Source organism: Bufo gargarizans, chromosome 2 (genome assembly GCF_014858855.1).
Source record: "Bufo gargarizans isolate SCDJY-AF-19 chromosome 2, ASM1485885v1, whole genome shotgun sequence".
Lineage (NCBI taxonomy): Eukaryota > Metazoa > Chordata > Amphibia > Anura > Bufonidae > Bufo > Bufo gargarizans.
The window spans coordinates 114,965,446-114,980,753 of NC_058081.1; positions in this window are offsets into that span (position 1 = coordinate 114,965,446).

The following is a 15,308-nucleotide window of genomic DNA, read 5'->3' on the forward strand; positions in this document are numbered from 1 at the left end:
TATCTGTCCAGACTTATAATGTAAGTCAATGGGGACGGATCCGTTTGAAGTTGACACAATATGGCTCAATTTCAAACTGATCCGTCCCCTATTGACTTTTAATGTAAAGTCTGGACGGATCCGTCTGAGCAACTTTCACACTTAGAATTTTTTCTAAACTATAATGGAGACGGATCCGCTCTGAACGGATCCCATTGTCTGAATTATAGGAGCGGATCCGTCTGTGCAGACACCAGATGGATCCGCTCTGAACGCAAGTGTGAAAGTAGCCTAAGTCACAACAATAGACAATCACGGTCTGCTTAAACTAATAACACACAAATAATTAAATGTCACCATGTTTTTATTGAAAACACCATGTAAACATTCACAGTGCAGGTGGAAAAAGTATGTGAACCCCTAGACTAATGACATCTCCAAGAGCTTATTGGAGTGAGGTGTCAGCCAACTGGAGTCCAATCAATGAGATGTGATTGGAGGTGTTGGTTACAGCTGCCCTGCCCTATAAAAAACACACACCAGTTTTGGGTTTGCTTTTAACAAGAAGCATTGCCTGATGTGAATGATGCCTCGCACAAAAGAGCTCTCAGAAGACCTACGATTGAGAATTGTTGACTTGCATAAAGCTGGAAAGGGTTATAAAAGTATCTCCAAAAGCCTTGTTGTTCATCAGTCCACGGTAAGACAAATTCTCTATAAATGGAGAAAGCTCAGCACTGCTGCTAATCTCCCTAGGAGTGGCCGTCCTGTAAAGATGACTGCAAGAGCACAGCGCAGACTGCTCAATGATGTGAAGAAGAATCCTAGAGTGTCAGTTAAGGACTTACAAAAGTTTCTGGCATATGCTAACATCCCTGTTAACGAATCTACGATACCTAAAACACTAAACAAGAATGGATTTCATGGGAGGACACCACAGAGGAAGCCACTGCTGTCCAAAAAAAACATTGCTGCACGTTTACAGTTTGCACAAGAGCACCTGGATGTTCCACAGCAGTACTGGCAAAATATTCTGTGGACAGATGAAACCAAAGTTGAGTTGTTTAGAAGAAACACACAACACTATGTGTGGAGAAAAAGAGGCACAGCACACCAACATCAAAACCTCATCCCAACTGTGAAGTATGGTGGTGGGGACATCATGGTTTGGGACTGCTTTGCTGCGTAAGGGCCTGGACAGATTGCTATCATCGAAGGAAAAATGAATTCCCAAGTTTATCAAGACATTTTGCAGGAGAACTTAAGGCCATCTGTCCACCAGCTGAAGCTCAACAGAAGATGGGTGTTGCAACAGGACAACGACCCAAAGCATATAAGTAAATCAACAACAATATGGCTTGAATAGAAGAAAATGCGCCTTCTGGAGTGGTGCAGTCAGAGTCCTGACCTCAACCTGAGATGCTGTGGTATGACCTCAAGAAAGCGATTCACACCAGACATCCTAAAAATATTGCTGAACTGAAACAGTTCTGTAAAGAGGAATGGTCAAGAATTACTTCTGACCGTTGTGCATGTCTGATCTGCAACTACAGGAAACGTTTGGTTGAAGTTATTGCTGCCAAAGGAGGTTCAACCAGTTATTAAATCCAAGGGTTCACATACTTTTTCCACCTGCACTGTGAATGTTTACGTAGTGTGCTCAATAAAAACATGGTAACATTTAATTATTTGTGTGTAATTAATTTAAGCAAACTGTAATTGTCTATTGTTGTGACTTAGATGAAGATCAGATCACATTTTATGACCAATTTGTGCAGAAATCCATATCATTCCAAAGGGTTCACATGCTTTTTCTTGCAACTGTATATATATATATATATAAATATTTCTGATCCTGGCTACGGCACGAAGCCTGGCGAGTGAGACTGAACCTAATCTAGCTAAAGTGGCTGGTGGTGTGCCTTTAGCCACGTGACGAGGGTAGGCCAAAAATACAAGTAGGAATGGTTAGGATACAACTCTTTATTGTGGATGGTGGTATTACAGAACTAATTCAGAGAAAGCTCTGGCGATTTCGGCTTTTGGATGCGGGATGTATTGCGAGAAACAGGAGGACTTCCATCGACCCATTTTGCGTATGATGTGGGCCGGGACCCCATGTTTGGATGCAACCGAGGCGGCTCCGATCCTGAATGAATGGCCCGTGATGGCCTGGGGGTTGAAACCTAACCCTGACGCGAGGCTGCGTATGTGTTTGATGAACTGCGAGGACGAAAGTGGCCGTGGCGGGAAAAGAAGGAGAGGGCTGGCAGGAGCCCGGTTGCCCAGGGTGGTTAGTAACCTGTTGAGGATGTCCACAGGGCACCAAGAGTTGGTGGTAGGGAAATATTCTATGCACACAGGGGGCCCGGTTTGTGAGGTTTTGGAGACTGGCAAGGTGATAGTGAAACGCTCGTGACTGTGGGTGAGTTGGTTTAGTGCGGGGCCTATGTTGTGAGGAGAGGTGCCGGTAAGTTCCCCGGGCCGGAGAAAGCCGTAGAAACTTAGGTAGAGCTTTGAGAATGCAGCTTCTGAAAGGGCCAAAAGGACTGCCGTCTAGGGAAGATGAGAGTTTCCTGAACAGGTCCCCTGAGATGGGTTGCCTGGAGGGTTCGGACTTGTTTGAGCTCTTTTGAATACCCCGCAGTGTGGCTTTAATGGCGTGGGAAGAAAAGATTGAGTTGCTGTCTGGATGACGGATCATGAGGTGATGCTGGACCCCTGACAAATACAACCTGATGGTGCTGTACGAAAGGTGTAGGTCTTTGAGGCAGTATGCCAGGAAAGCCATGATGAATGTAATTTCGCTTGCATTGCCCCTGGGATGAAGGTGAGAAAAAACCTTAAAAGCTTCCCAACCTGACTGGTAATTCCTGGTGGAGTTTTCGGACAGGGACTTGCGAATGAGAGATTGAGCCATAAATAAGTGCCTGTCTAGTCCAGGATCAGGGAGCCGAAATCCGGGGGGGGGGGCTATCCCGATTCTCTCGGCTTGTGGCATGACCTGGAAAAAAAGGTTTAGATTTAGGCAAGACAAGGCATCTGCTGCAACGTTCCTGATGCCCTGGATGTGGGTGCAAGAAATATGGAAATTGTATTTGAGGGCTAGCCAGGTGAGTTTGCGCAGGAAGCGCATGACCTTGGGCGAGCTGGACCTGCCTTTAGGATGTCGACGACCGTGCGTTTGTCGGTGATGAAACATACCAGCATGTTGCTCCATTCTTCGCCCCAGACTTGTGCGGCCGCCACGATGGGGTACAACTCTAGGAGAGGAGAAGACTGAATGGCTTGAGGGTCCGAGTGGATTTGGGAGGGCCAGGAGTCCGCAAACCACTGGTGGCCGAATAAGGCACTGAACCCGACGGACGCGGCCGCATCGGAATACACAGTCAGACAGGTGGGACTCCAGCGAGGGATGAACAGGGAGATGTAATTCCATGCTGACAGGAAGACCCTCCACATGTCTAGGTCGGCCAGGGCTTCACGGTCCAGTTGAATCAGCGAGTCTTGCGTTGTGGCTGTAGGCAACAATTGGAGGAGTCTTGCTGTGAAAGATCGCCCCTGTGGCATGATAGGGGTTGCAAAATTTAGAGAGCCTAGTAATGACTGCAGGTCGCCCTTGGACATGGTCCTGGATCCTACGTGAGCGGAAATGGATGTTTGGAGTCTGACTAGTTTGTCCTCTGGGAGTCTGACTTCCATTCTGCAGGTATCTAACGAGATACCAAAGAAGGTGCTGAAGGTGGTAGGGCCATCAACCTTTGATAGTACCACTGGGACCTGTAAGGCAGAGAAAATGCTGAGGAGACTTTCCAACCTGTCGGGCACGTGGTTGGGGTTCTCGACCAGTAAGAAGTCATCCAGGCAATGTATGACTCTTGGACAGTTGCCGTGGTTTACCAGAATCCAATGGAGGGCCTGTGCGAACTGATCAAAGAGCCAGGGGCTGCTCTTTGACCTGAATGTGAGGCGGGTGGCAAAATAGTACTGGTCCCTCCATTTGATCCCATGAAACCTCCAGAGGTGGGGTTGGATTGGCAACAGCTTAAAAGCGACCGAGATGTCCGCTTTTGAGAGCCAAGCGCCCGCCCCTACCTGTAGGATCAGTTGAATGGCTTCATCCAGGGAAGAGTAGTGCATTGAGTATTCTTCCGACGGGATCAAGGAGTTGAGACTCGAGACGCTGGATGCATGAGGCGCTGACAAATCGTAGATTGAATGTTTTTTATTGGTGTTTTTTGGCTGACCAGACCGATGGGGCTCACCCTGTAGACCTGAAAGGGAGGGGTGGGAATAGGGCCTATGATCAATCCCTTCTGCAACTCGACCTGCAGAAGATAATCCACCGAAGCCGGGTACTCCATGGCCGACATAAGATTGGGGGCCTCCCAGGAATCCCGAGGCAAGGTGACTAGACCGGTGTTGAAGCCTATGGAAAAACCAGATTGCAGGAAATCGACGAAGCCGGGATTGTGGTGGGTTTTGAGGAGGGAGACAAGAAGGGGGACATTAATGTCGGCTAGTCAGCTTTTAGCCGAGCGCTGGGAGCAGGAGGACTGGGGGTGGGCCCGGAAGCAGGTGGAACATATGTGGAGCGCCTTGCAATTGCTGTAGTTGCAGAAGCTGGTATTGAAATTGTTGCACAACTGATTTTTCCCTAGATACACAATGGGGCGACCTAATTTATCCAGGAGCGGACCCGGCTTCTGGGGGGCTGAAGTGCTGGGCTGCTGTTTGGGCTGTGAGGTGACATTAGAGTTTGGGCACCAGTCGGACACGTACAGAACTGACTGGCAGTTGGAGCAATATGGGGACCTGAGACCGGCAAAATGTCTGCAGAATAGCTCCATGTCTAAAGAAGCCCAGTTGGTGACATGCTGGAACTGGGTGAGGGCTGCGGCTGCCTTCGCCGAGAATGACTGATGGTAGTCGTGGTAAGCGAGTCCTCCATATTTGTACCCGAGCTCTGTGACCCTGTATAGGTATGCGTCCAGCTCCTCTCTTCTAGCTGGTTGTGCCGAGCAGATTATGTCCCGATAGAGGCTGAACGCGAGCACGAACTCTGGGACGGAGAGTTTCTTGTTCAGGCGAGTGTCTTTGGCCTTCAGAACAACGGACACCTCATTGCATGCGATGGTCCTGTTTTCCACCGTGTCATGCATGGAGATGAGGACCGCCGCCAGATTGATGTCCTTGCCTGCGAGTATGTCCCTGCGCAAGTTTTCGGGTACGAAAAAGGAAGGAGCTATCTCGGGGGCCCCGGAAAACCTAACTGGGGAAGACGGCCGGGAAGTGGAAGGACCAGGGGAGGGACTGGTGGGAGCGGAAGGCGAAGCATCCCTGCTTTCGACTGCTTGGAGCCTGGTGTTTATGTCGCAGATGGAACTGGACAGGTTGTTGATGGTAGCGTGCAGTTGCGTTAGGGACAACTGTATAGTTGACATGGAGACCCTCTGGAAACAGAAGGCGATATAATTCGGCCTTTCAGGCTGTAGCCGAATGGCGGATTCCTTGCTTGTTCAGCTTGGCGATCATCTTGGGTATTGTCCATGTCTGGTAAGATGAACGACTTGCTCGCTCTGATACGGCGGACTCTACGGTCGATAGAGCGTCCTCGAGATCGGAAACGTGGGACATGTTTTGAGCTGAAAAAACTAAGAGGGACATGACAAAAGCTAGAGGGAGAAAAGTGAGATGGCGCGGGCAGTGCTACCGAAGAATGCTCGTAGCGGGGAGGGGGTGTCTTACGTCTGGGCGGTGACCAGAGGATGCGTGGTCCCCTTGCTAGGCGAAATCGGTCAAATTACCTTAATTTACCGGAGCCGTTTGCGTCGCGATTTAAAGGGACGGAAGATGTAGCGAAGCCGAGTGTGTCACTACTTCACCTAAAAAGAACTGTATATGATGCCACGATTGGCTATGTCGGGAGGCCGAAATAACGAATCGTGTCCACTACTTACCTGGAAAGGACGAATAAATTCTAAGGGGGTACCCACGGGTTAGCTTAGTACCTGAAGGAACAAGACTGTACATGTTGACTTCATGAACCGTGACTGGGACGTTACCAGATGTTCCTGGGGTATGACCGTGCAGGTGCCGGAAATGAAAGGTGTGACTGCTGCAGCATCAGGCCCGGCGTGGGAAATGCACGGAATGAGCGGAAATTGCAGCATGGAGGGGGGTATTGGCACGTGGACCAGAACCATTGACTGATGGAGAGACTAGCAACAAGGGGGCTGCTGAGTGAAAAGTGTACCAGGGCGATCCTGGGAGCCAGAGACACATGAACAAGGCCAAAGAGCAGGGCTACGATCGATTACCATGGCAGCCAGGACGCTACTGAAGTCCTGGCTGCCATGGTCAGTTAGTCAGCAGCATACTTACATGTGCTGTGGCCACCCGACGCTCCTTCTTCTTGTAATTCACAGGTCTGTGCAGCGCATTGCTTATGCTTATAGCAATCAATGCACCGCACAGACCTGAGTGCTGGGCAGCCACAGCGCATGTAAGTATGCTGCTGACTAACTGACCATGGCAGCCAGGACTTCAGTAGCGTCCTGGCTGCCATGGTAACCGATCAGAGCCTCGGCATTACACTGCTGGGACTCCGATCGGAACTGCCGCTGCCACCAATAATGAGGGGGGATCAGGAAGGGGGGAAGGCCGTCCCCTATTGTACCACCACCCACTTGCCACAGATGATATTTTACTTTTTTTTATCCTCAGCCGGCGGCCCGGGCCCCCAGTGGCGTAGGGCCCCATAGCCATTGCTATGGCTGCTATAGCGATCCCTACGCCACTGGCTGTGAAATACGGTGGCGCTATATAAATAAATACGATTATTATTAGATTATCTCTTTTTCTTTACCATGAACACTATATAATGAATACATTCACTATCCATTTAGGAGCCCATAGAAATAGATCATTAATATGTTTTTAGATCATGGGAAGAAACTGGAGTACTTTACACATAAACAATAAACCATAGAGAGGTCAAACAAACTCCATATAGATGTTTCCCTAGGTCTGAGTTAAACCTAAAACCCCAGTGTCACGTGGCAACCGTGTTTCCCCCTGATTTAACATGCTGCCCACATTATATATCATTTCTGGGCTCTTATAATGTGCACCACTTGCTCAGTGAGTTTTCTATTTCTGTAAATAGTTTCGAACAGGGAATCGTATTCCTGCCCATGACGGCATACAGTACTTACAGCACTAGCTCCAGATGACAAGCAATAGAGCCTGAGACTTGTAACCATTAAAATGAATTGGCAGTGATAGAAAGGCAGACAAGGGCACTGCACGTGGGAGCTCCCAGACTAAATTATTTGTGAGAGGTGGTTAGATGCACCTTAAGGCGGTCAGAAAATATAAGAACCAGAGTTAGAGAGAGAGCACAAGAGATATAGACTCCGAGGATTAGATATTGATGCGTTGAGAGCTAGAAACTGAACATATGAAGTGAATGGAACGCTAAAACAAGATGATTCTCTAGAAGAAAAAAAAAAGATTAGGATACTGAATCTGCCTGTTAAAATGACTACATGATGAGGATCTTTTGTTTCCTAAGTGGTAATTGTATTGTTGCCAGCTGTTTTCTCTTATTAAGGTTAATCGATTTTGTGGTTTTAAGGTGCGTGGTAAATTATCTTTTGGGCAAGTTTACTTTACGAGTGTCCTATGATGGCTTATTGCTTGCATGCCGTGAAACAGACTACAATTAATTTGTTTTTTTAGGGCCTCACCAGTACGAATACCAGCAGTAATCGCAGGCTGCCATCTGGGAGCGACAGTTTTCTTATTACAAAATATGTAAAAATATGTGCTCCCTTAAGGAATGTGTTCACTTACATCTGCTCCACTTTTAGTTATATGCTAATGGATTGCAACCAAACATCTAATGGGATTGCTGGAGCAGCTATTTGATTTTCGTTTACATTAATGATGACGCATTATTGAGAAAAGTCTCATTGTGATTCTGTGGTAGTGTAGTGACAAGCAGCCGGCTACAATGCAAAGAAAACACAAAAGCTATAATATAATCACAGGACATATGTCTGCATTATGGTAACCATGATCAGACCCATTAGTTAGAATGGCATCATTAAGAAAATAATAATAATTGGATAATTATTCATTCACATTATTCACAAAAAGATATCAATATGCAGTCTTGAGCAATTGGATCAGATAGCTCACGGGTTAACAAAAAATACAAAAAAGCAAACAAAAAAATAAAAAAATAAAAATAGCTAATCAAATTAAAGGAGTTAATATTAAATTTGTACTATTTAGGAAAATAGTCACCTTTACATAGATACTGCTGTTTCAAATTTGGTACAGCACCCCCTGGTGTTCTTTACATTATTTCTCAAAATGTTCACCTAGTATTTACACTGCCTATGGTCACACATGCTTAGAAGCTCAGTCCCATGACTTAGATCCTCTTGTACGAATGAAAGAGCAGGCAGCTTATAAGAATTGGCTCAATAGAAGGGCGTTTTTTTCTCACCAGTATTCAGTATGTTAGGTGGATGTTCTGAGAGGGATTGAGCAGAACACTAGGGGGTGCCATAACAAGCACATCACAGCAATATCGACACACAAGTGCATTTTCCAAAACAAAATAAAAATAATGCCTATGAAAAATGTGTCCTGTCTTGTCTGATCAAAAAGAGATATGTAATATTCCGTTTTTTATCTAGATGGTTGGTGTGGACACCAGGGTGGAGAGAAGTGCTTGGTGGCAGACCTCTAATTATCTCCTCAGAAAATTCAATATGTAATAAAATCCAAAGCCTCACCAGCATATACTGGTCAAGTTTTATTTGGATCAGGCACTCTTCAAACTGTGTCATATTCAAGTGTATCACAACCAAATTCTAAAGTGTTGGTGTATGGTTAGGATATGTCATCACTTTATTGTCATTGGGGGTTCAAATGTGATTTCCATCCACGTGCTGTGCAGAGAACTGCCTCACAGCTCCATTCATTTGGGGGATTGATAATGGTGTTGGCAATCACACCCCCGACAATCAGAAAGTTATTATATATACTAGTGAATTGATATGCCATCATTTCTAGTGGGGAAATCACTGCAATGCACACCTGCAGGTTTCAGGTTTACAGAGCCCAACACATGACTTAAAATGGCTTGTTCACTGGTGGTATATTTGCTTGTAGTTTACAATTATTGTATTCTTGTTATTATGGAAATCCATGCTCAAAGCACTGATCTTCTGCAGGGTTTGGGCTTGTACTTGAGATGAATATCTTGGATTATTAATCCAATGTAAAAAGTAATTCCTAATCAAAGATAGAGTTTAGAAGGTGCTGTATCTAATGATTACAATTTGATATAAAATATGACTATAGCTAAGTAATACATTGTGGTTTTTTTCCAACATGTGCTATATTAAGGGAAGAAGTGTGTCTCACAGAGATATCACAAGGCAGCACATGGAGAACAATATGGGTTTGTACTGACATATGCCTGTGTACACATGGAACCAATATACATGAGGTCATATACTCATATTCTGGATGTGTAGATTAGTACTTGCTGGATCTTCAGGCTCAGCTTCACAATCAGTTCCTTTATTGTCTGAAAGAGCAGGAACTGAAGGCCTTCAATAGGGTCTGGACAAGCTTTACTGGTGCCCAAGGTTGGATAGTCAGAATGTGCCTTCAGCTTTTTAACTGTTGGATGGACAATATTTTTGGGAAAACTCTCATCACACTCTGGAACCAACAGCAGTACCATCAACTTGGAGGCCATTTTGACTTAGTCATATGAAGAAACTTTTAATGCATAAATTGCATTTATTTCACCTTAATGGCCCTAAGGCAGCTGCTTAGTCTGCCTATCCTTCTTCCAAGCCCAGGTATCAAATCCTATTATAGTTGTAGGCTTTGGGCCTGCAACATAAAATACTGATATCTGTGGAAAGTAAACTGTAATATATTTTTACTAGGGATGAACACATTTCTTGAAATGAGCTTGTATAATTTGACAAATTTTTCCAAAAATTATATTATGGTCTAAATGAGTTCTACCTGAATTAAATATGCTCCAATTGTCATGAAAATTGGTATATAATACTCTAAGGTCACCTAGGACTCTCAAAAAAACTGAGAAAAATAAAAGTCCTAGAAAACAAGAGAGAGAGAGAGATTGGCTGGACTACAATACTCCTCATGTATACAAGGTGGTCTTACTAAGAGAAAGAGTCCCCATCCCAAGAGTACCCCCAAGACCACTTAGCACTTAGCAAACCTGGGAAATTTCCTCTTGAGACACTTTTGTCCTGGCTTGCATGTCTCATTCTGAGAAGTATTATGTGTGGGATCTCTCTCTCGCTGTAAAGGAATCACAAGAAATTCAGGACAAATTCCGAATCAGTAGAATATATTTTCTCATATCTCAGTTTCTATGAAGTTAGAAAATGAAATAAAAAGTCCAATGCAGTAAGGAACAACAACATACTTTTCTGCGTAATTTCAAAACTTCCATGAATACGTTTCTTCAGATATTGTGCCATACACTAGGTCAATTATGATATTCCCTTATTCACATTATTTTATAGACTGTGAATTTTTAGTTCTTGTTCAATTACTTCAAGAAGTTTTACATTTGCAGGAGCTTGTATACATCAGTTCAACAGCCCTGGGCCCTTTTTGGATAAAAAAATATTTCTTGAAAGATATCTATGTGATGAGTAGAGTTGAGCGAACACCTGGATGTTCGGGTTCGAGAAGTTCGGCCGAACATCCCGGAAATGTTCGGGTTCGGGATCCGAACCCGATCCGAACTTCGTCCCGAACCCGAACCCCATTGAAGTCAATGGGGACCCGAACTTTTCGGCACTAAAAAGGCTGTAAAACAGCCCAGGAAAGAGCTAGAGGGCTGCAAAAGGCAGCAACATGTAGGTAAATCCCCTGCAAACAAATGTGGATAGGGAAATGAATTAAAATAAAAATTAAATAAATAAAAATTAACCAAAATCAATTGGAGAGAGGTTCCATAGCAGAGAATCTGGCTTCCCGTCACCCACCACTGGAACAGTCCATTCTCAGATATTTAGGCCCCGGCACCCAGGCAGAGGAGAGAGGTCCCGTAACAGAGAATCTGTCTTCATGTCAGCAGAGAATTAGTCTGCATGTCATAGCAGAGAATGAGGCTTCACGTCAGCCACCACTGCAACAGTCCATTGGCATATATTTAGGCCCAGCACCCAGGCAGAGGAGGGAGGTCCCGTAACAGAGAATCTGTCTTCATGTCAGCAGAGAATTAGTCTGCATGTCATAGCAGAGAATGAGGCTTCACGTCAGCCACCACTGCAACAGTCCATTGGCATATATTTAGGCCCAGCACACACACAGGCAGAGGAGAGAGGTCCCGTAACAGAGAATCTGGCTTCATGTCAGCAGAGAATCAGTCTGCATGTCATAGCAGAGAATGAGGCTTCACGTCAGCCACCACTGCAACAGTCCATTGGCATATATTTAGGCCCAGCACACACACAGGCAGAGGAGAGAGGTCCCGTAACAGAGAATCTGGCTTCATGTCAGCAGAGAATCAGTCTGCATGTCATAGCAGAGAATGAGGCTTCACGTCAGCCACCACTGCAACAGTCCATTGGCATATATTTAGGCCCAGCACCCAGGCAGAGGAGGGAGGTCCCGTAACAGAGAATCTGTCTTCATGTCAGCAGAGAATTAGTCTGCATGTCATAGCAGAGAATGAGGCTTCACGTCAGCCACCACTGCAACAGTCCATTGGCATATATTTAGGCCCAGCACACACACAGGCAGAGGAGAGAGGTCCCGTAACAGAGAATCTGGCTTCATGTCAGCAGAGAATCAGTCTGCATGTCATAGCAGAGAATGAGGCTTCACGTCAGCCACCACTGCAACAGTCCATTGGCATATATTTAGGCCCAGCACACACACAGGCAGAGGAGAGAGGTCCCGTAACAGAGAATCTGGCTTCATGTCAGCAGAGAATCAGTCTGCATGTCATAGCAGAGAATGAGGCTTCACGTCAGCCACCACTGCAACAGTCCATTGGCATATATTTAGGCCCAGCACCCAGGCAGAGGAGGGAGGTCCCGTAACAGAGAATCTGTCTTCATGTCAGCAGAGAATTAGTCTGCATGTCATAGCAGAGAATGAGGCTTCACGTCAGCCACCACTGCAACAGTCCATTGGCATATATTTAGGCCCAGCACCCAGGCAGAGGAGGGAGGTCCCGTAACAGAGAATCTGTCTTCATGTCAGCAGAGAATTAGTCTGCATGTCATAGCAGAGAATGAGGCTTCACGTCAGCCACCACTGCAACAGTCCATTGGCATATATTTAGGCCCAGCACCCAGGCAGAGGAGGGAGGTCCCGTAACAGAGAATCTGTCTTCATGTCAGCAGAGAATTAGTCTGCATGTCATAGCAGAGAATGAGGCTTCACGTCAGCCACCACTGGAACAGTCCATTCTCAGATATTTAGGCCCCGGCACCCAGGCAGAGGAGAGAGGTCCCGTAACAGAGAATCTGTCTTCATGTCAGCAGAGAATTAGTCTGCATGTCATAGCAGAGAATGAGGCTTCACGTCAGCCACCACTGCAACAGTCCATTGGCATATATTTAGGCCCAGCACCCAGGCAGAGGAGAGAGGTCCCGTAACAGACAATCTGGCTTCATGTCAGCAGAGAATCAGTCTTCATATCATAGCAGAGAATCAGGCTTCACGTCACCCACCACTGTAAGAGTCAATTTTCATAAATTTAGGCCCAGAACCCAGGCAGAGGAGAAAGGTCCCGTAACAGACAATCTGGCTTCATGTCAGCAGAGAATCAGTCTTCATATCATAGCAGAGAATCAGGCTTCACGTCACCCACCACTGTAAGAGTCAATTTTCATAAATTTAGGCCCAGAACCCAGGCAGAGGAGAAAGGTCCCGTAACAGACAATCTGGCTTCATGTCAGCAGAGAATCAGTCTTCATATCATAGCAGAGAATCAGGCTTCACGTCACCCACCACTGTAAGAGTCAATTTTCATAAATTTAGGCCCAGAACCCAGGCAGAGGAGAAAGGTCCCGTAACAGACAATCTGGCTTCATGTCAGCAGAGAATCAGTCTTCATATCATAGCAGAGAATCAGGCTTCACGTCACCCACCACTGTAAGAGTCAATTTTCATAAATTTAGGCCCAGAACCCAGGCAGAGGAGAAAGGTCCCGTAACAGACAATCTGGCTTCATGTCAGCAGAGAATCAGTCTTCATATCATAGCAGAGAATCAGGCTTCACGTCACCCACCACTGTAAGAGTCAATTTTCATAAATTTAGGCCCAGAACCCAGGCAGAGGAGAAAGGTCCCGTAACAGACAATCTGGCTTCATGTCAGCAGAGAATCAGTCTTCATATCATAGCAGAGAATCAGGCTTCACGTCACCCACCACTGTAAGAGTCAATTTTCATAAATTTAGGCCCAGAACCCAGGCAGAGGAGAAAGGTCCCGTAACAGACAATCTGGCTTCATGTCAGCAGAGAATCAGTCTTCATATCATAGCAGAGAATCAGGCTTCACGTCACCCACCACTGTAAGAGTCAATTTTCATAAATTTAGGCCCAGAACCCAGGCAGAGGAGAAAGGTCCCGTAACAGACAATCTGGCTTCATGTCAGCAGAGAATCAGTCTTCATATCATAGCAGAGAATCAGGCTTCACGTCACCCACCACTGTAAGAGTCAATTTTCATAAATTTAGGCCCAGAACCCAGGTAGAGGAGAAAGGTCCCGTAACAGACAATCTGGCTTCATGACAGCAGAGAATCAGTCTGCATGTCATAGCAGAGAATCAGGCTTCACGTCAGCCACCACTGCAACAGTCCATTGGCATAAATTTAGGCCCAGCACCCAGGCAGAGGAGAGAGGTCCCGTAACAGACAATCTGGCTTCATGTCAGCAGAGAATTAGTCTGCATGTCATAGCAGAGAATCAGGCTTCATGTCAGCCACCACTGCAACAGTCCATTGGCATATATTTAGGCCTAGCACACAGGCAGAGGAGAGGTTCATTCAACTTTGGGTAGCATCTAGAGTTGAGCGAACACCTGGATGTTCGGGTTCGAGAAGTTCGGCCGAACATCCCGGAAATGTTCGGGTTCGGGATCCGAACCCGATCCGAACTTCGTCCCGAACCCGAACCCCATTGAAGTCAATGGGGACCCGAACTTTTCGGCACTAAAAAGGCTGTAAAACAGCCCAGGAAAGAGCTAGAGGGCTGCAAAAGGCAGCAACATGTAGGTAAATCCCCTGCAAACAAATGTGGATAGGGAAATGAATTAAAATAAAAATTAAATAAATAAAAATTAACCAAAATCAATTGGAGAGAGGTTCCATAGCAGAGAATCTGGCTTCCCGTCACCCACCACTGGAACAGTCCATTCTCAGATATTTAGGCCCCGGCACCCAGGCAGAGGAGAGAGGTCCCGTAACAGAGAATCTGTCTTCATGTCAGCAGAGAATTAGTCTGCATGTCATAGCAGAGAATGAGGCTTCACGTCAGCCACCACTGCAACAGTCCATTGGCATATATTTAGGCCCAGCACCCAGGCAGAGGAGGGAGGTCCCGTAACAGAGAATCTGTCTTCATGTCAGCAGAGAATTAGTCTGCATGTCATAGCAGAGAATGAGGCTTCACGTCAGCCACCACTGCAACAGTCCATTGGCATATATTTAGGCCCAGCACACACACAGGCAGAGGAGAGAGGTCCCGTAACAGAGAATCTGGCTTCATGTCAGCAGAGAATCAGTCTGCATGTCATAGCAGAGAATGAGGCTTCACGTCAGCCACCACTGCAACAGTCCATTGGCATATATTTAGGCCCAGCACACACACAGGCAGAGGAGAGAGGTCCCGTAACAGAGAATCTGGCTTCATGTCAGCAGAGAATCAGTCTGCATGTCATAGCAGAGAATGAGGCTTCACGTCAGCCACCACTGCAACAGTCCATTGGCATATATTTAGGCCCAGCACCCAGGCAGAGGAGGGAGGTCCCGTAACAGAGAATCTGTCTTCATGTCAGCAGAGAATTAGTCTGCATGTCATAGCAGAGAATGAGGCTTCACGTCAGCCACCACTGCAACAGTCCATTGGCATATATTTAGGCCCAGCACACACACAGGCAGAGGAGAGAGGTCCCGTAACAGAGAATCTGGCTTCATGTCAGCAGAGAATCAGTCTGCATGTCATAGCAGAGAATGAGGCTTCACGTCAGCCACCACTGCAACAGTCCATTGGCATATATTTAGGCCCAGCACACACAC